Below are 21,240 nucleotides of genomic sequence, written 5' to 3'. Positions count from 1 at the left end.
TTGATACGTGAACTAGCAATACCTGATACATAAGCTAGCAATACTTGTTTGTGCTAGGGCTAGCTATGCTTGAGCTAGCAACATTGTTTATGGTTGAGCTTGCCTAGCCGCCCTTCTTTCTGGGGAGTGGAGAACCGATCCAAGCCAAGGAGCAAGCTCCTCACCTGAGAGGGCTTATACAGCCATCAGGGTCAGAGTCCTACTCACCTGTGGTCCTCTACAGCATGTTTTCAATGCCTACTGTCTACTTTCTTCCTTCTGAAGTAACTGTGCAGAATCCATGTCTACTACTCAGCGAAGGGAGATGTGATAGTCCTTACAGCAAGGGGAAAGTCAACATAGGCCTTAGTCAGGAAGCCACAGTTCAGATGGTACATCCCTCTCTCTTGGGAATATGGAGGCTGGTGGGGAAGGAGTGCTAAGGGAGTACTTTAAGGATTAATATGCTCTTCTTATAATTCCTGAGGATTTTTACCATATCTTTAGTCTTTGTCATGGGGGAATGGGGAACAGGGGAATGCTGGCAAAGTCTTTGGAGCAGAATAGGATCCCAATACAGGCTCTAGGCTGCAGCCCCCCTCCCCCTTCAGGCTGAGAGGCCCTGCTGAGGAAGAATAGTGTTGTTGAAAGCTGTATCAGAGGGGCCCTATCTCTGGTTGTCATGGCGACTCCTCTGTTACCAAGGAAATCTTATATCCTGAGTTGCTGGTGCTGGTGCTACCTCCTTATGAGGCTGGCATTATGACAATCCATCAGCCAATAGGAGGAGGGGGCTTCTTTTTCTCTTTGCTCTGAGCAGCCAACTGGGCACAGACCTAAATTCCTAGGTACTACAGTCTAATGGGAGATAACAAATATATCTCAAGTCTCATACATGCTTACATATATGTGTGTGTGTATGTGTTTGTGTGTGTGTGGAGAGGGGGAGAAGAGGAGAGAGGGGAGAAAAGGGAGAGAAGAAGGGAGAGATGGAGGGAAGAGAGAGAGAAAAGAGAGAGAGAGAGAGAGAGAGAGAGAGAGAGAGAGAGAGAGAGAGAGAGAGCTCTAACTGCAGAACCGTATATAAAAGAAGGTATATAAACTAGCTGTGGCTAAAAGAACTGAGTCAGGAGAAGGAACAAACATGGAATGCATCATCTCATTCAAGGACTCAATGGTCACCTCCTAGCCAGATGCCCATAATAAGTCTGTCCCTAGGTAAAATATATGCTTAAATTCTTGAATTTCTGAAGAAAATTTCTGGATGTTACAGAACACTGCAAATCTTTTGCGCTTTAAGGATTACAAACAACCTTTCATGGCTCCTTTTAATTTTCACAAGACCCCTGTAAGAGCTCTCACCCTAATTCCACAGCGGAAAGTGCAAGTATTATGATACTTGCCCAGATGGAGGAAAAGAGACCCAGAGAAGGGAAATGACCTGCCTGGAAAGGGAGTGGGTTTGGGGATGGCCATGGAGGTAGGGTTAAGTCACACAACTAGTAAATGCTTCCCTTCACCAGTCTCAACACTCATTCCCCTTACCTCCACAGAAAATACCTTTGGGGACTTCATCCTTTTTATGGTGGAATCATTCTCCCTACCCAACCCCCTTGGCGAGTAAGCACAAAGTCACCCAGCCCACTGTATTTAGCCAGCCACATGCCAAGCCATGCTTCCCTTCCTGTCCAGGCAGACAACCAGGCCATGAACTTGCCATGTTCCCTTGGAAGATACCAGATAAAATTTAGGACATTTCCCCTGAGATCCTTACATACTTCTCTCCCACTCAGAGGAAATGCTAAAATTCTGGGCTACCTTTGTTGTTTCATTAATTGTCAAGACTTAAGAGAGTGGTGTAGAAATGTTCATAAAGAAGATCAAGCTTAAGCATGTTTTGTAGCACCGCCCCCAAGAGCCAGTTGATAAACATTTACCAGCACACCTTAGAAGTCACTTCATCTCTCCAGCTTTTGAAATGTAAAACAGGCTAAGGATAGGTGCCCTACCTCCCTCCTAAGGCTGTCTGAGCCAAGTGGTTCCCAGTCCTTACAGCTTTAAGGCTAGTAAAGCATCCTCTATGTGTAACACTGGGTGTGGATTAAGTTAATCAATCAATCTCCCCACCCTCTACAGCACATTGGCACTACAGTCTTACTTCCGTAAGTAAGAATCCATGAATATTGAATGAGAAATCCAGAAGTGTGAACTAGATGTGAACCAGACCTGGGCATCATCTCTGGCATTTTTGCTAAGTGTGACAGGACGTCCATTCAGTGGTGAAGAAATGTGCTCACATCCCTGGCAGGTTTGAAAAACCCAGAGCTAGTTTGGGATCAGGGCATTTCAGTTTCTAGCAGTTCATTGGTAGAAGCCTCCAGCCAAGTCCTTCAGAAGGAATCACTTGGGAAGGAGGGAAGGAGGTACATCCTCTCAGTCTCCTCTCCTCTCCCTCTTCATCTTAAGCAAAGCAGGACCTTGTGAATGCTATAGGAACAGAGGGTTTGGACTTTTCATGAATATCCTAGCAGTGTCCCAGCAGGCAGCAGTGAGTGTCTGCATCAGGAGGAGAGGGCAGATTCCACACCATGAGGACAAGCAGGGGTAAGGCTTTACAAGGAGCCCAGCAGAAAAGCTACACCCTAAGTAAGGAGAATATCTTGAGGACTCCAGCTAAAGGACTTCAAGGAAGTAGATGTTAACCCTTTGCCACCTGTGTTCTCTGCTCTGGAGCCCACTTTCTCTTGGACACTGTGTGTACTACAGGGTGACTCTGGGGGTTGAAGTTAGTTTTTTGCCAATTCTACCACTGCATTAGTTACACATATCTGAACATTAAGGAGTTCATGTGGGCTAAATGATATCAACTGATGTTTATGGAGGAAATGCACTAGTTGAAGGTCATGTGTCATGACACTTCCCCAAGCCCTTAGGGTTATGTCTAGCACACTGAAGGGGAGATATAAGAGATGCCCCCTGGGACCTTCCCTGCCCCAGTGTTAGTGAGGATTGGGCTAAGAGCTTCAAGTCTGGGCTACTCATGCATCACTCACTTGACTCTCACAACCTCCTTGGGATGTATTATTATCTCTATTTTAAAGCTGGGGAAACTGAGGCTCAGAAAAGTCCAGTGACATACCCCTGGTTAATGATAAGTGTCAGAAATGGGATTTGAATCCGTGTTTCCACAGACCCCATGTTCATACCCACCACTCTTTCAATGATGGCATATTATTTCTTTCCTTTTCCTTCAAAAAAGTTTTTTTTTATATCAGTAATTTCATAATATTCCCCTACTCAATTCAACTGTCATTTATAATAACTCTATAAAGTTGCCCAGGCGTGGTGCTCCACCACCCTGGTAATCCTTGCTGCTGGAGATGTTGAGGCTAGTAGGTCACTTGGGTTTAAGAGTTCTGAACTGCAGTGAGTTATACCGATCCAATCTCTGAACAGGGGCTAACATTTGTTAAAACAGAATTATATGGATATCTTTTTTTTAATGACCAAAATTTCTCCCAATATTAGTTCTGCTTCCCCCTCCACAGGAGACATCCAATATAACAATAGTTTTTAAAATGAAAAAGAAGAAAATTCCACGATATTCATCAATATATCCAAAATGTCTGATAGTATATACGCTGTACCACAATAGCAGACCTGCCACTTCTGTAAAACAGGAGAGGGGAGTGTCTTCTGGTATTTCTTCTTTAGAATCATGCCAAGACTGTAGAATTTTGCAACATTCACTTTTGATTGTTTGGTGGTTGTTCTTTCCTTTTATATTATCAGAGTAACCCTCTTTATATTCTTTTCTTTGTTGTGTTTACTTCAGGCTTCATTTGATACTGTAAATCTTTCTATGTTTCTATGTATTCTCCAACTTCATTGTTTGTGTCCACATAGTATATTCCACGACAAACATGTCCCACAATTCCATTAGCCATTCTGAAATTGGTGGGGAACAACTTAGTTTTGCTACTACAAATATTTTGGTGTATCTTGGGAATTCTCATCAGTAATCTCTTTGGATTTTTGCATACATACATACGTGTGTGTGTGTGTGTGTTAGTTGCATATCTTCAAAATCAAACATTCTGAGAAATATGATGTAAGGGATTTCCCCCAATTTGATTGCTTCCCTTATCTGAGATGCATTGATTTTTTTTTACACAGAAGCATTTCAGTTTCACGTAATCAAAGTTACCTGTTTTATCATTTAAAATTGCCTCTAACCCTTGTTTGCTTAAGACTACTTCTGCCCATAGGTATATGATCTTTCTTTCTTGTAATATTTTATTGTTTGATGTTCACTAATAAGGTTTACATATCTATTTATGATTTCTTGTTGAAGATGGTAAAAATTGTTGGTCTAAGCCTAATTTCTCTGACTCCTTCCTATTCTCCTAGCGGTTTTTAACAAGTAGGGAGTTTTTTCCTAAGGAATGTATGTGTTAGTATTTATCAAACACTTTTTTAGTGAGGCAGTTGGGGTTAAGTGACTTGCCCAGGGTCACACAACTAATGTCTGAGGCCAGATTTGAACTCAGATCTTCCTGACTCCAGGGCTGGTGCTCTATCCACTGTGCCAGTGGATTCCATTGTTTCTGATTCCTCCTTCACCTCTGTCTTTTTGCATCGTTTCCCTCGGCATTCTGGATGTTTCTCCAAGTTTAATTATTTATCAAGGTTTAAAATTATTAAATGAAATTCTGTTGATTTCTCTGGGTTTATTCTGTAGACACTTCTAAGTAATGTTTGCTCCAAAAATCTTGATGTACACCACCTTTATTCATATCAGACAAGTATTGGATGTGCAATATGTGTTCTTTGTTTACACTTGGAAATAGAATATATGTAACAATTCAGAGAAGAGAAGGATCCTAACTGGAAAGAAAATGGCCCATATGAATACATACTTCTTTGACTCTATCTGGGGGCTTCAGACCTCTGTTCTCTCCTATCTCTTCCTCCTCTAAGAGAGTACAGGAAACATGGTAGCATCATAATAGCAAATATCCCATCATTTCTAAGTTCCACGGGGCCACCACTGTATCCCACCAGAATCCCAGACAGACAGGAGAGTCAGTGTGTAGAAATCAGAGCTGACTCAACCCTTCCAGTGGCACTTCCTCATGCCTGTGCCGAGATACAAGGCAGATGCCTCTCTTCTGGATTTCAGTGCTCAGAAATCTCCAAAGGCAAGTTCAAGCAGATGTTACCAAACCTGTTAATTCTGGGTTAGGATCTGCTTGAATCTTCCATAGCAATACTTTAAGGAGAGGGAACCTGGGAACCAGGGTTACATTTTCATGATCACCTCCCTGCCAAAGCTCAGATCTGAAAGATAAATTAAGTTTAAATTGAGTAATTGCTTCAAGTATCTTTACTGACACTCCTTAGAATAATTCACTCTCTCCAAGATAGGTAAATATACACAATTACTATGTTCAAACAGCTCAAAAATTTCATTGAGGAGATAGCATATAAACAAAGAGGTACATAAATGATACATAGAGAATAGAAAGCAGAACACTTTAGAGAAGAAACTTCAATTAGATGGGGCTTGAAGGAACCTGCAGAAGGTAAGATTTGATATCTTAATTAGAAAAAGTCACTCTTCCTTGTCCTCCTCCTCCTCTTCCTTCTCCTTCTTCTTCTCCTCCTCTTCCTTACCATCACTACCATTATCTTCTTCATCCTCCTCCTCCTCCTTCCTCTCCTCCTCTTCCTCACCATCACCACCATCATCTTCCTCCTTCTCCTGCTCCTGCCCCTGTCTTTGCTGCTTCTCCCCCCATTCCCTTGGAGCAGACCATCCTGGTGCCTCTTTTGTGAAGCAGTGGCTGAAGAGACCCCCCAGACTCATCATGGCCAATGAAAAGCTGAAGGGAGGCATCAAGAATGAAAACAACGACCATATTAATTTGAAGGTGGCAGGGCAAGATGGTTCTGTGGTGCAATTTAAGATTAAGAAGCACACAGCACTTAGTTAACTAATGAAAGCCTATTGCGAATGACAGGGTTTGTCAATGAGGTGGATCAGATTCCGATTTGATGGGTGACCAATCAATGAAACAGACACACCTGCACAGTTGGAAATGGAGGATGAAGATACAATTGATGTATTCCAGCAGCAGACAGGAGGCGCTTACTAAAAAGAGAACATGCAACTCTACTCTAGAACTGTGCTCCCAAGGAAAACAATACATTCACAATTAGAAAACCAAGATTTGGTTCATCCACATCCTGACTACTGCAGTATAGTTTTCTCTCTTCTTTGATTCCCTTCCCCCATTCCTTTATTGTACATAAAGTAACTGGTGTATGTATACAGGCATAATGCGTATTTTTTTAACTAAATGGCCGATGGTATGTTTTGATCAACATCAAATGGAGATAGGGAGGGGAAAAAACAAACTGGTTCTATGAAAATATCCCTTTTCTCCATTAGTGGCATGCTCATTCAACTTTTATCTTCATATTCCAGTAAGTTATTTTGCTCTCACTGTTTAACAACAACAACAACAACAACAACAAATACTTGCATACCTTGCTTGATTGGATAATTTCAATGTTTTTCTTTTATCATTGTAAAACTAAGGACAATTTTATAACTTTTTTATACTTAGCTGTTACATGTAGGGCAATCTGTTTCTCAGCAGGGATAAATTGCTATAAAAAGTTGATCCTAGATAGTTTTCCCTTCCAAGTCAAACATCTTGTTGTTTAAATAAACTTCTTGTTTTAAAAAAAAAGGTCACAGAAACTAAGAAGTAAAAATAAGGACGTTCCGGGGATTTCAATATAATATGAGCAGTTTGCAATAAGACAAAAAGAAGGCATCCTTCCAATTTCTTTCTATGATGCAAATATGGTGCTGTTGCCTAAATCACAGAAAGACTGCAAAGAGAAAAAAAGCATGCATCAATAGACCTTATGAACATTGAAGTAAATATTTTTAAATAAAATATTAGCAAGTAGGGTACAACAACATATTTAACAGGTTATACATGATTATAGAAATTTGCCTTAAAAGAAGAATCAGGGACATAGAGAATAATGCTGCCCTAACTTCATGTCAATTCTAGACAAAAGTTATATAGATAGACAACTGCATTGAGCCAGAATTAAAAGTCAGTCAGGTGTGATATTTTCCATTCAAGTAGAAATGTTATACTGGAGAAACTGAGTCAGGATAATTTCACCTCACTCCATGCTGAATCATTCTCCCAACCTTTCCCATGAGAACTCCACCTGAAGTTCATGGATGTAAATCCCAAGAGGGTTGCTGCCATCACAGATCATTGATTTAACAGCATTCCTTGATGATCATACCTGGAGTCAGACTCAGAATAATATCAGTTAACAGTCCCATAAGGTCTTACATAGCAAGTTCAAATAATCAGAGTTTGGGGTGGATTCAGTTCTCAAGGATCACATTTCCTAGATAACAAGAATTGACTATAGTTTCACATTGGTAATGGTAAGAGATTCATCAATAGAAATCACAACTTATCTTGATATAACTAGTATTTATGCTAAGTAGATGCTTTTTCATCCCTAGGTGCAACATTATACAAATGATTTTGCTTTAAGATGCTTAATAACAAACAACAAAAGACTTGGAATGGATGTGTAAATATAACAATCCCAAATTGTATACAGAGAACAGTTTATATGAAACATTGTCTACAGTAAAACATGTTCAGTTATTAACCATGTTCAAATGGATATAAACAGACTACTGCTCTCAGAGTCCCTTTAAACAATGGGAATATCTTTAAGGTGACAAGCAGTTCTCATGCATTTCAGGATATGCTCTACACACACAGGTTCTGATCTTAGATTAGATAACAAACATAAGTAAAATCAGATTTTCCACTAAGGTAATACAAGATAGCTCATAAGTTACTACTCGTCACTAACATTACTAACTATATTGAAATCCTATTCCTTAAAACATAAACAAAAGAGGTTCCTGACTTTAACATGACAACTTAATGGTTTTACATCTTTGTTTCACAAGCTTCTCTACCTTTGTCTAATTATACTCATATCACTTTGAAAGAATGAGAAGCTTTAGGAACTGAATCTTATACACACAACAAGTTCAAGCACTAATTTAATTATTTGTTAGGCCATGGAATGACTATAAATTCTGATCAAAACAGCAAGATCTTTCCCACTTGTAGCTTATTAGAGTAATTCAGATGACTTACTATCAATTGAATAACTAATAAATTCAGTATTGCAATAACAAACTTCCATTCTTTGTCTACCCTGACAATAGAAATTTACTATGAGAGTTATAAGCAAGGACATGATTATAACGTCATCAAAACTGGTCCTCAAGGTCTATACCACTATAAGTAGCCTAGCATATGGAAATATGTGGACAAATTTCTTGTATGGGGAAATGAATTAAGAAGAGTCCAATCATAGCTTTCCCAAGGTAACTTCTGTACCTTATTCCCAGGGACAGATATTTACTAGTCTTAGATATCATATGTTGTTTCCATTGAGCTGCTCATGACTTTTCTTAAAGCACCCATTTAAAAGGACACAACAAACAAAGTCCAAGGACACAACAAACCCAAGAATGAAACTCCAAAAAGAATATTCAGGGTCACAAAAGAGCTTTCTCCTCAAACAATAAAGTCAAATTACTGCAATAAATTAGCTTACAAATAAAATTTAGTAGGCCTTCTAAAAATCACACAAGAGTCTTTTACAACAGATTTTTTTACCTTAGCATTCCTTCCTAAAAGAATTTCCTTTTCTTAAAAACAGCTTAAAATTTATCCTGATGTTAAAAGGAAGTCATTAGAATCTAATGAAGTAAATTAGTTGGAAACATCTGAACTGACAGCTATCTCTCTTGTATTAAACCTTACAGCAAAAATAAATGCTTACAATTGGAATTTATCAAAATTAAGTTGGTATAAAATGTTTTTAAGTATCATAAATAAATCCCAAAAGTTCCATAAAAACAAAATAAATTCCCAATAATTAACAAATTCTTAAGTACCACCCCCCCCAGTCAAAAATAGGGAGGAGATTCAGTTTTTCTAATATATATGCGTGTGTGTATGTATACATATATAATATATATATATACACATGCATATATATACATATATACATACACACACACACACACACATATATATATATATATATATATATATATATATATTAGCCTTATCACAATAACAAAGTTTATCAGGCCTTTAAAAATTTACTCAATACCCTTTTCTTCCTTTGGTCTTTTCCTAGAGTATAAATTCAACCTGGTATAAAATATATCATTAGGGAGCCAAGATGGTGGAGTGAAAGCAGAGACTTGCCTGAGCTCTACCCCAAATCTCTTCAAGTATCTCTAAAAAGTGACTCTAAACAAACTGTAGAGTGACAGTACCCACAAAGAGACAGAGATAAGCAGATTTCCAGCCCAAGACAACCTGAAAGGACAACGGGAAAGGGCTCTTGCACCAGCCTAAGAGAGGAGCATCCAGAGCAGAAGACACAGCACAGACCCAGCCTGGGCAAAGCCAGAGCAGGCTTTTGGGGACTGAATCACCAGCATGTTTCCAGTGGCGTGTTTCCAGTCTTTTTATCCCATAGACACCAGAGACAACTTAGAAGGTCAGCTGGAGGGGTCCGTCGGAACTGGGTGGGAGAGAAGCAGTCCAGCACAGAGCTACAAGGTGTGCAATATAGCCCTGGCACCAGCAAACCAGGAACAGGCTTTTGGAGCAACTGAATGAGGAACAGTAGTAGCAGCAGCAGAAGCAGTAGCAGCACTGCTCCTGGAGCTATTAGCCCACAGACTTGAATCTAAGACATCCTCAAAGGTCTAATGATGGAAAATGCTATCCATGTCCAAAGAAAGAACTATGGAGGTTGAATGCAGATCAAAGCATATTACTTACTATTTTTTTCTTCTTTTGTTTTGTTTTCTCTTTCTTGTGGTTCCTCCTATTGGTTCTAATTCTTCCCTACAACATTACTAATGTGAAAATATATTTAATGGGAATGTATATCAGATTGTGCACTGTCTTGGGGAGGGAGGGAGGGAGTGAGTGAGAGGGAGAAAAATTTAAAACTCAAAAGCTTATAGAAGTGATTGTTGATTAATCAAAATAAATTAATAAAAAAAATCAAATAAGAGAGGTAGAAGCAAATTTTGGAAAAGAAATGAGAGGTATGCAAGAGAGAGTCAATAGTTTGGAAAAGGAAGGACAAAAATTAACTATAGATAAGAAGTCCTTAAAAAGTAGTATTGGCAGGGGCAGCTATGTGGCTCAGTGGATAGAGCACTGGCCCTGGAGTTGGGAGGACCTGAGTTAAAATCCAGCCTCAGACATATAACACTCACAAGCTGTGTGACTCTGGGCAGGTCACTTAACCGCAATTGCCCTCACACGCACACAAAAAAATAGTATTGGCCAAATGGAAAAGGAGGTATGAAAGTTAATTGAAGAAAACAATTCACTGAAAATTAGAATTTGACAATTGGAAGCTAATGATTCTATGAGACATCAAGAAATAAGTCAAGCAAAATCAAAAGAATGAAAAAATTAAAGAAAATGTAAAATACTTCATTGGAAAAACAACTGACCTGGAAAATAGATCCAGGAGAGATAATTTAAGAATTAAGGGTCTTCCATGATGAAAAAAAGAGCCTGGAAAGCATCTTTCAGGAAATCATCAAAGAAAACTGCCCTGAGGCCCTAGAACCAGAGGGTAAAATGGTCATCGAAAGAATCCACAGATCACCTCTCAGTTAGAGACTGGCTCAGTAAAAATCCTGTTAATGTGTTTAAGGCTCTGATACAAATGTTTTAAAGACAAAAACAACTTATTTTTTTCCAGTTTTAAACACATTGCACTGATGTTAGATATATTGGGGGAGAGGTGACAAAGATAGTCCCGTAGATTTAATTTGAACATAATCTACAAACTTTGGCTTTGGGATCCAATTACATCTGAATTCATCTAAATTTGGAGTAACCAAAAATTCCTTTTGCCAAGTGGCTTTAAGTAGGTAATTAACTTAATTAGCATCACTTACTCAAACCAGTTTTATGGGATTTCTGAGAGAAAAAGACCTTTTCTGATTTCACCTCCAAAACTACAAATTCACAATCAAAAGGCAGAAAGAAAGTTTTTAAAAATTGTCCCTTTTTAAACATTATAAACATGATAACCTGCTTTTTCAGTCCCCCCTCCCAGAAAATATAGGCCATATCCTAAAGACAAAGACAAAACACAAAGACAGATGGAAGGCAAAGTTGAGATAAAACTACTTGCTTGGGAGAGCTTGGACCCTGCTTTTTTACTTACCTACTTCTGCTCTTCTCAGAGCAAATTTTTTCAGTACCATACCCAATCCTGTATTTAGCCTAATTCCCTCTTCCTGAAAACCTTAAGAGGGCTTCTCTCAAAGCCCTCATGGGCAGAGGTTTAACCACACTCAGTCCTGACTCTTGCCCCAAGATTTGCAGTTTTTACAAGAGTTGGTAACTTCACAGCTTGGCTTGGTTTATCTAGCCCTCTGAAACCAAGTATCTTAATGAATCTACCTGCTTAACTGTTTGACAAACTCAAAGACCCCAGCTTCTGGGATAAGAACTCACTCTGACAAAAACTGCTAAGAAAACTGGAAAAGAATATGGCAGAAACTAGGCATAGACCAACATCTTACACCATATACCAAAATAAAGTCAAAATGGGTATACGGTTTAGATATAAAGGCTGATATAATAAGTAAACTGAGAGAGTAAGGAATAGTTTACCCGTCAGATTTATGGAGAACAGAAGAATTTATGACTAAACAAGAACTAGAAAACATTATTAAATGCAAAATGGATAATTTTGATTATATTACATTGAAAAGTCTTTGCACAAACAAAGCCAATGCAACCAAGATTAGGAGGGAAGCAGAAAATTGGATAAGAATTTTTACAACCAGTGCCTCTGATAAGGGTCTCATTTCTAAACTATATAGAGAATTAAGTCAAAATTATAAAAATACAAGTCATTCTCCAATTGATAAATGGTCAAAGGATATGGTCAGTTTTCAGAGGAAGAAATTAATACCATCTATAGTCATTTGAAAGAATGCTCTAAATCACTATTGCTTAGAGAGATGCAAATCAAAACAACTCTGAGGTACCACATCACATTTATCGGATTAGCTAACATGACAAAACAGAAAAATGATAAATGTTGGAAAAGATGTGGGAAAATTGGAACATTAATGCATTGTTGGTGAAGTTGTAAAATGATCCAACCATTCTGGAGAGCAATTTGGAGCTATGCCCAAAGGGCTATAAAATGTGCATACCCTTTGACACAGCAACACCACTTCTAGGGCTATATCCCAAAGAGATCATAAAAAAGGGAAAAGGACTCATGCGCACAAAAATATTTATAGCAGTTCTTCATGTGGTGGCAAAGAATTTGAAATTGAGGGGATGCCCATCAATTAGAGAATGCCAGAACAAGTTCTGGTATATGAATGTGATGAAATACTATTGTGATATAAGAAATGATGAACAGGCTGACTTTAGAAAAACCTGCAAGGACTTGTATGGACTGATGCTGAGTGAAGTGAGCAGAACCAGGAGACCATTGTACACAGCAACAGCCATGTTGTGCGATGACTAACTTTGATAGACTTCACTGTTTTCAGCAATGCAAGGATCTAAGACATCTTCAAAAGTCTCATGATGGAAAATGCTATCCACATCCAAAGAAAGAACTATGGAGTTGGAATGTAGATCAAAGCATACTATTTGCTCTTTTTTTTCTTCTGTTTTGTTTTGTTTCTTCTTTCTTGTGATTCTTCCTATTGGTTCTAATTCTTCTTTACAACATGACCAATGTGAAAATATGTTTAATAGTAATGTATCTGTAGAGCCTATATTAGATTGCATGCCTTCTTGGGGAGGAAACTTGGGAGGTAGGAGGAGAAAATTTAAAACTCAAAAGCTTATGGAAGTGAATGTTGAAAACTAAAAATAAATTAATAAAAAATTTTTTAAAAAGGAACTACCTGCTTAAAATTTTGGACTACATCTGCTTATTAAGTCTTTAAAATTAAAAAGAAGACTGAAATGGCCAGGCTTTGACTTCAAAATGTACCCCAAAAATTCCTCAGGTGGCAGGCATCTCACTTCTGCTGGATTACCCTGAAATATCAAAAATATGAGTTCTTTTCAAAGCTCTCTTCAGCAGTTTCAATTGCTTGTAAAATCTGTCCCTGTAGCCTGAGAGGACCCCATGCTGGGTGACAGTGAAAATCAGAGCATTAAAAACAGATAGGCATAGAACATATAAACTTTTCCAGATAAAATTTAATTACTGGTAAAAAGGACAGTCAGATCACAGCCAGAGTCTTAACAGAGAACTCCCAATGTGGAGAAACTGTCCACATGGGCCCTAGCAAAGTTTTTTGATAAAAATCTAGGGTGTAAGTCTCTGATTCCTTCATCATTCATGAAAACTGTGGTGTTCAAAACGTTTAAGAGACATAATTTTGGGGTAATTTAATCATTTTATTAATAATGCCTGAATTTTTAATAAATGGTCTGCATCACTCTCTAATATTAAAGGCAGTTATGGCAGCAGGCTTTTAGCTTATATGCCCTTGGAAGAGGGGTGTTCCTGAGGATGGCAATCAACTCTGATTAGTTTACCATTAATGAGAGGTGGACTTTACAAAGAGAAGTGAGCTCACTCCAATGAGGAGTGTTCAAGTACCTGTTCAAGAAGGTATTTTCTCAGCCCAATGAGGGGCTGAGAGTGACATCGTGTCACTCTTGGCCAGAGAGACTGTCCCTATACCCACACCATCCCCAGCCTTGGGCAAACTAGACAAAGAATCTATATTCCCCACCCAAGCCTGAACTACTTGATATGGAAGCTGTCAAATCCTTTGTAATCTTGACTGTAGCTCAATGATATTTGAATTGTTTCTTATTTTAGCTGCCTGCAGTACTTTTTCTTTGACCTGGGAGCTCTGAAATTTGGCTATGATGTTTCTAGGAGTTTTTATTTTGGGATATCTTTCAGGTGGTGATCAATGAATTCTTTCAATTTTTCTTTTGCCCTCAGCTAAACACCAAATTGGAAATTTTGAAAATCATAGGAGAGATTAATAAATTTGAAAGTAAGAAAACCATTGAAGTAATAAAAAAACTAGAAGGTGGTTTTATGGAAAAAAGCAACAAAATAGATAAACTATTGGTTAATTTGATTTTTAAAAGGAAAGAAGAAAACCAAATTACCAGTGTCAAAAATTAAGAGGCAAATTCACTGCCAATGAAGAGCAAATTAAAACAATTATTAGGAGCAATTTTTCCCAATTTTATGACAATAAATTTGATATTCTAAATGAAATGAATGAATACTTACAAAAATATAAATTATATAGATTAACAGAAGAAGAAATAGAATACTTAAATAACCTAATCTTAGAAAAAGAAATTGAAGAAACCATCAATGAACTTTCTAAGACAAAAATCCCCAGGGCCAGATGGATTCACAAGCAAATTCTATCAAACATTTAAAGAACAATTAATACCAATACTATATAAACTGTTTGGGAATATAGGTAAAGAATAAGTCCTGCTAAAGTCCTTTTAAGACACAAATAAGGTTCTGATACCTAAACAAATAAAGCCAAAACAGAGAAAGAAAATTATAGACCAATTTCCCTAATGAATATTGATGCAAAAAAAATTAAAATAAAACATTAACAAAGAGATTACAGCAATTTATCAGCAGGATAATACACTACGACCAGGTGGGATTTTTACCAGGAATGAAGTGCTGATTCAATATTAGAAAAACTATCAATATAATTGACCACATCAATAACAAAACCAACAGAAATCGTATGATTATCTCAATAGATACAAAAAAATCCTTTGACAAAATGCAGCACCCATTGCTGTTAAAAACAATAATATTAATATTAAAAACATTAGAGAACATAGGAATAAAGGGAGCATTCCTTAAAATGATAAGTAGTATCTATCTAAAATCGTCAGCAAGAATTATCTGTAAGAGGAATAACCTAGAAACCTTCCCAATAAGATCAGAGGTGAAGCAAGCATGATTATTTTCACCTCTGTTATTCAATATTGTACTGGAAATGCCAGAAAAAGAAAGAAAAGGAATTAGAATAGGCAATGAAGAAACAAAACTATCACTCTTTGCAGATATGATGGTATACTTAGAGAATTTTAGAGAATCAACTGAAAAAGCTACTTGAACAACCAACAACTTTAGCAAAGTTGCAGGATATAAAGTAAACCAACATAAATCATTACCATTTCTATATATTATGAACAAAGTCCAGCAGCAAGAGATAGAAAGAGAAATTCCATTTAAAATAACTATAGACAATATAAAATATTTGGGAGTCTGCCTGCGTAGACAAACCCAGGAACTATATGAACACAATTACAAAACACTATTCACACAAATAAAGTCAGATCTAAACAAATGGAAAAATATTCATTGTTCTTGGGTAGGCTGAGCCAATATAATAAAAATGACAATTCTGCCTAAATTAATTTACTTATTCAGTGCTATACCAATTTACCAAAAATTATTTTATAGACCTAGAAAGAATAATAATAAAATTCATCTGGAAGAATAAAATGTCAAGGATGTCAAGGGAATCAATGGAAAAAAATGTGAAAATGTTGGTTTAGCCCTACCAGCTCTCAAACTGTATCATGCAGCAGTAATTATCAAAACAATCTGATACTGGCTAAGAAATAGAATGGTAGATCAGTGGAATAGATTAGATACTCAATACATTATAGTAAATGACCAGAGTAATCTAGTGTTTGATAAACCCAAACATCCAAGCTTTTGGAACAAAAACCTCATTATTTGACAAAAAAACTACTAGGAAAACTGGAAAACAGTATGGCAGAAACTAGGTATAGAGTCCAGGGGTGGTGAACCTGTAGCCTCGAGGTCACATGTGGCCTTCTAGGTCCTTGGTATGGCCTTTTGACTGAGTCCAAGTTTTACAGAACAGATCCTTTTATTAAGGGGATTTGTTCTGTGAAGTTGAATCAACTTGAAGATTAACCAGCACCTCACACTGTATACCAAGATAAGGTCAAAATGGGTACATGATTTACACATAAAGGGTGATACCATAAATAAATTGGGAGAGCATGGAATAGTTTACCTGTCAGATATAAGGATAAGGGAAGAATTTAGGACCAAACAAGATATGGAGAGCATTACAAAATATAAAATAGATCATTTTCATTATATCAAATTTTAAAAATTTTGCACAAACAAAACAAATGCAATGAAAACTATAAGGAAAACAGAAAACTGGGGGAAAAATTTGCCACAAGTATTTCTGATAAAGGCCTCATTTCTCAAATATATAGAGAACTGAGTAAAATTTACAAGAATTCAAGTCATTCCCCATTTGATAAATAGCCGAACAATATGAACAGACAGTTTTCAGAGAGAGAAATCAAAATTATCTCTAGCCATATTAAAAATGCTCTAAATCACTACTGATTATAGAAATGCAAATTAAAACAGCAACTTTGAGGTACCACCTGACACCTACTAATATGACTAAAAAAGGAAAATGGTAACTGTTGGAGGGGATGTTGGAAAACTGGACGTTAATGCACTGCTGGTGGAGTTGTGAACTGACCCAACCATTCTAGAGAGCAATTTGGAACTATACCCAAAGGGTTATAAAACTGTGTATACCCTTTGATCCAGAAATACCACTGCTACATCTGTATTCCAAAGAAATCCAAAAAAAGGGAAAATGACCTACCTGTATAAAAATATTTAGAGCAGCTCTTTTCGTGGTGGCTAAGAATTGGAAATTGAGGAGACACCCATCATTTGGGGAATGGCTGAAGAAAGTATGATATAAGATTGTGATGGTCTATTTTTGTGCTATAAGAAATGACAAGCAGGATTATTTCAGAAAAAATCATGGACTTACATGAACTGATGCAAAGTGAAGTGAGCAAAACCAGGAGAACATTGTACACAGAAACAGCAATATTGTACAATGAAGAACTGTGAATGACTCAGCTTTTCTCAGCAATACAATGATCTAAGACAATCCCGAAGGACTCATGAAAAATGCTATCCAAGGAGGAGGCTGAGGCATGAGGCCATCACCTGGGTCATTCTTTCCCCATCCCAACCCTGGCCCTTGGGCCTCAGCCACCATTTCTGTGTCCCCACAGTCGCCACCATGCAGCTGTTTGCATGCAGGCTGTGCACACTCTCAAGGTGACTGGGCAGGAGACCATCAGCCAGATCAAGGCCCATGTGGCATCCCTGGAGGGCATCGCTCCTGAGGACCAGGTCCTGCTTTTAGGTGGCTCCCCTCTGGAGGATGAAGCCATCTTGGGGCAGAGTGGGATGGAGCCTCTGTCCACTCTGGAAGTGGCCACTGGGCTGCTAGGAGGTAAAGTCCATGACTCCTTAAAGAATAAGGAGGAGGAGAAGGAGAAGAAGAAGAAGAAGAGGATGCAGTACCACCAACAGTTTGTCAACATAATGCCCACCTTGGGAAAGAAGAAGGGCCCCAATGCCAACTCCTGATCCCCTGGTACTTTCTGTCTGTCCCCAGTAAAGCTGCTATGACTCCAAAAAAAGAAAAGAAAAGAAAAATGCTATCCACCTCCAAAGAAATAACTGATGCTGTTTGAATACAGACTGAGGCTTACTATTTTTCAGTTTCTTTCTTCCCCTCATGCCAGGAAGAATATCCAGAATAGAGACAGAATTGTTAGAAAATATTTCTAAAATCATTAATTAGAATTTTTAAAATTATTGATTGCAAATATTATTTGACAATGTGATATCTAAGATAAAAGAATTTAATAATATTAACATATTTCTGAATAAAAGGTATTCTATTTATCAGCAACCTAATGAAAGTCAAACTGAGTTAGAAACTGGTACTAAAGAACAGGAAATTAAAATTATCTCGGTCCAGTACAGGGACAGAGAAGGGCAGCATGTGTGGTTTAGAAGCTGCTACTGCTGAATATCATGCTTATCCTAGATTATATATGCATTTTACTCATTTTCCTAATTCTGGTTGGCAAAGTGATTACCTAACATTAACTCCTTGAAATCTCTTGCTTTAATGATTGTCATTCTTTTCTTTTCTTTCTTTTTTTTTTTAGGCAATTGGGGTTAAGTGACTTGCCCAGGGTCACACAGCTAGTAAGTGTCAAGTATTTGGTCTGAAGCCGGATTTGAACTCAAGTCCTCCTGACTTCAGAGCTGGTGCTCTATCCACTGCACCACCTAGCTGCCCTGGCCCCCGATAATTGTCATTCTTAAATTTTTTTTTGTCAGTTTCAACATCATAGTAAAGATCAAATAACATTCAAAAAGCACAAAAATTAATCAAATGCATCATAAGCGCTTTGGAAAATTTAAGGATTATTTTTGGAAAGCATGAATCTAACACTGATGATTTGGTTAAATTGGATGAAGTTAAAGATAGCACATTTAATTAAAATAATAAATTTAATATTCTTTCTGAGGACATATTGCCAGAAAAAATATAATAGAATGCATAAACTTATGGCTTTTATTGGTCAGAAACAATGAAAGCATTTTCAATTATTCTGCTTTATTAGAACCATGCATTTGGCCTTATGAAGAACTAACTTCATCCCAAATAGATGGTGGAAAGAATTGTATCATTCAAATTAAACATTGAAACATGAAATTGATTGAAATAATTTTCTGGAATTTGTAGATAATAATGTACAAATATACAATATTCCAATCCCTTGGAATCACTGCAAAAGGCTAAAAAGAGTCATTTTGTTGAGCTGATGGTAAAAGTGGCTTATGTTTAGGAAAGATTATTTCTGTCAGATTTAATGACAATAAATTTATTGGCACTTGAATTAGGGGACTGGGATGTGACTCCATTGTCAAATCACGGCGGAAGTGTAACTATAGATTTATAGATAGAAGAGTTCTGTGAAAATCAAGGACAGAAGTTTGTGAAAATAAATTGGCTTATGGAATTTACAATAAACAGTACTGTATTTTTATTGTTATTTGCAAATAATGAAACTTATGTACATACTTGTGTGTGTGTGTGTGTGTGTGTGTGTGTGTGTGTATATATATACATATATGCCCACATATAAGTGCATGTGTTTTTTTTTTTCAGAGACTTGGTTGTTAAATATTTACGAGCACAGCTAAGGACTGAGCAGTTAACAGTTAATTTAAGAGCTAGCAAAAAAAATAAGCTTGGATTATAAACAATCAAAAAGTGAGTCTCCTACTATAGCTGCTACTGTAAGTAATGGAGATGGGATTCAAATTTTGCTCCTCTACTTCCAGTCCATCAATAAACATTTATTAAGTGCCTACAATGCCCTAGGCACTGTGTTAGGCTCTGGGAATACAATGAAAGGCAAAAAAAAAAAAAAAACCAACAAACAATCCTTGCCCTTTAAGAGTTCTCAATTTAGTGGAAGAGACAACATTCGAATAATTATGTTCTAACAAGATCTATAAAGGATAAAACAAATAATCAATTGTGGGAAGGCATTAGAATTAAGGAGAAATTAAATACTCTTCCTACAGAACCTAGGATTTCAGGTGGGTCTTGAAGGAAACCAAGAAAGCTAAGAGTCAGGGATGAGGAAGAGAATTTCAGGCATGAGGAAAGTCAATGAAAATGAACAGGTGATGGTGACTAAGACAGCTATGCCTGAGTTGGTCACAAGAGGATAAGATTGAGTTAAAATTTTCAATGACCTGCAATATCCTTTCTGGACACAAGATGCCAAGAAAATTTTTTCCTCAAAGAAAATTCATGGTTCAATAAGCTCTTCTTAAACACCAATAAAGTGCCAAACATTGCTCTGGGTGTTGGGGATATAAAGACAAAATTTTAAAAGTTCTTTCCCTGAAAGAACCTTAATTGTATTAGCAGAAAGAGCTGCCATTGACACCAATTCTTGTACAGGAACAAATAACATCTCTGTAGGAGCTGACTGAATTGGGCACTGGCTATGTTGACTAACCAGATCTCAGAAGTTCCTGAAAATTTAGCAGTCAGTTTTTGGAAGCCTGAACCTGCCTGTCTAAGCTAGCTTTAGTACACCACTATCTCAGTCAGACTTTGATGTTTATTACACAAATTGCCTTCCATAATGAGATCAGCCATTTTATTGTATTTCTTTTCTCTTTGTTTTTCTCTTTTGAATAGACTATATTAATACTTCACCCAGGGACTAGGTGCACCATAGGGTAAAGACTGTTCAGTGATATTTCCACTACTGTTAAGTCTTAATCGGTATCATATCTCCACTGTTAGGATTAAGAGTGTAAGAGGTCATTTTAATAGTGACAATTTAGTCTAAATTCCTATTTATGCTTCATTTCTTCTGCTTCCATTAAAAACAGATGAGTTCTTATATATGCTAAAATACAGTACAAATAGGGTTTGGAAAAGGCCAGAATAGAATAAAAGGATTTGGACACACAGACATCAACTAAAACAGCAAATTGCATCCAGGGACATCTTCAGTGGCCTGACCCAGATGGCTCCAGAGGAGAAAGTGAGGCTGCTTGATGAGGTAGAAAAAAGTACTTGAGGCAGATGGAGCAAGCAGGACCTGAGATGGAAGATGTAGGATGTGACCAGCCAGAAAAGTGGATCAAAGCAGACTATGCATTGAATTCCCTACTGTGGACTTATCTGAATGCTTTCACAAAGCACCCTCAATTCCAGAGCAACTCTTCCCCTCCCCTTTCCTGTTCTCTATGCTTATCTCCTCTGGACTATCTGATATCCCAGGTATTTTGGAGCCATACTTGGTCCTCCAATTCTCTTGTCCCCTTCCCCTTGTTCCATAGAATTGTGTTTAAACCATGCTTTTGACCTGGCTAACCACCTTTGCCTCCTAAGGGAAGCAGGCCCAATCTGCTCCCTTAGGGAGGCAGGGCCTGTGGCCTATGCTCTCCCTCACACATGGAGTGGAGCCCATTGGGGCTCGGCCTCACAGGGAGCAGGCCCACTTTGGTACATCAACCCAATTAATGCCTTTCTTTAACTTGGAGACTGTCTGAGTGACTTCTTTCAGGACACCAGAACCCACATGTCTATCCTTCATCATTTCAGGTAGCACCCCACCATTCTTGGGTCTACACTGAAGTAATCACCAATGGCACAGAGAAGATTTAAGTGAATTC

General features: G+C 37.6%; 1 protein-coding gene and 2 pseudogenes across 1 annotated transcript in view; all 3 read left to right on the top strand.

The window, feature by feature from the left end:
- The window catches only part of LOC110203668 (uncharacterized), a 203,832-nt gene that overhangs the window by 63,284 nt on the left and 119,308 nt on the right, over positions 1–21,240 (top strand). The window lies entirely within an intron of this gene.
- LOC110203795 (small ubiquitin-related modifier 2 pseudogene) lies at positions 5,850–6,329 on the top strand (annotated as a pseudogene).
- LOC110203796 (ubiquitin-like protein FUBI pseudogene) lies at positions 6,342–17,604 on the top strand (annotated as a pseudogene).

The sequence above is a fragment of the Phascolarctos cinereus genome, unplaced genomic scaffold (genome assembly GCF_003287225.1).
Source record: "Phascolarctos cinereus isolate Bilbo 61053 unplaced genomic scaffold, phaCin_HiC Scaffold_8;HRSCAF=390, whole genome shotgun sequence".
Classification (NCBI taxonomy): domain Eukaryota; kingdom Metazoa; phylum Chordata; class Mammalia; order Diprotodontia; family Phascolarctidae; genus Phascolarctos; species Phascolarctos cinereus.
Note: the sequence above shows the minus strand (reverse complement) of the source record. Positions and strands in the feature narration are given on the sequence as shown.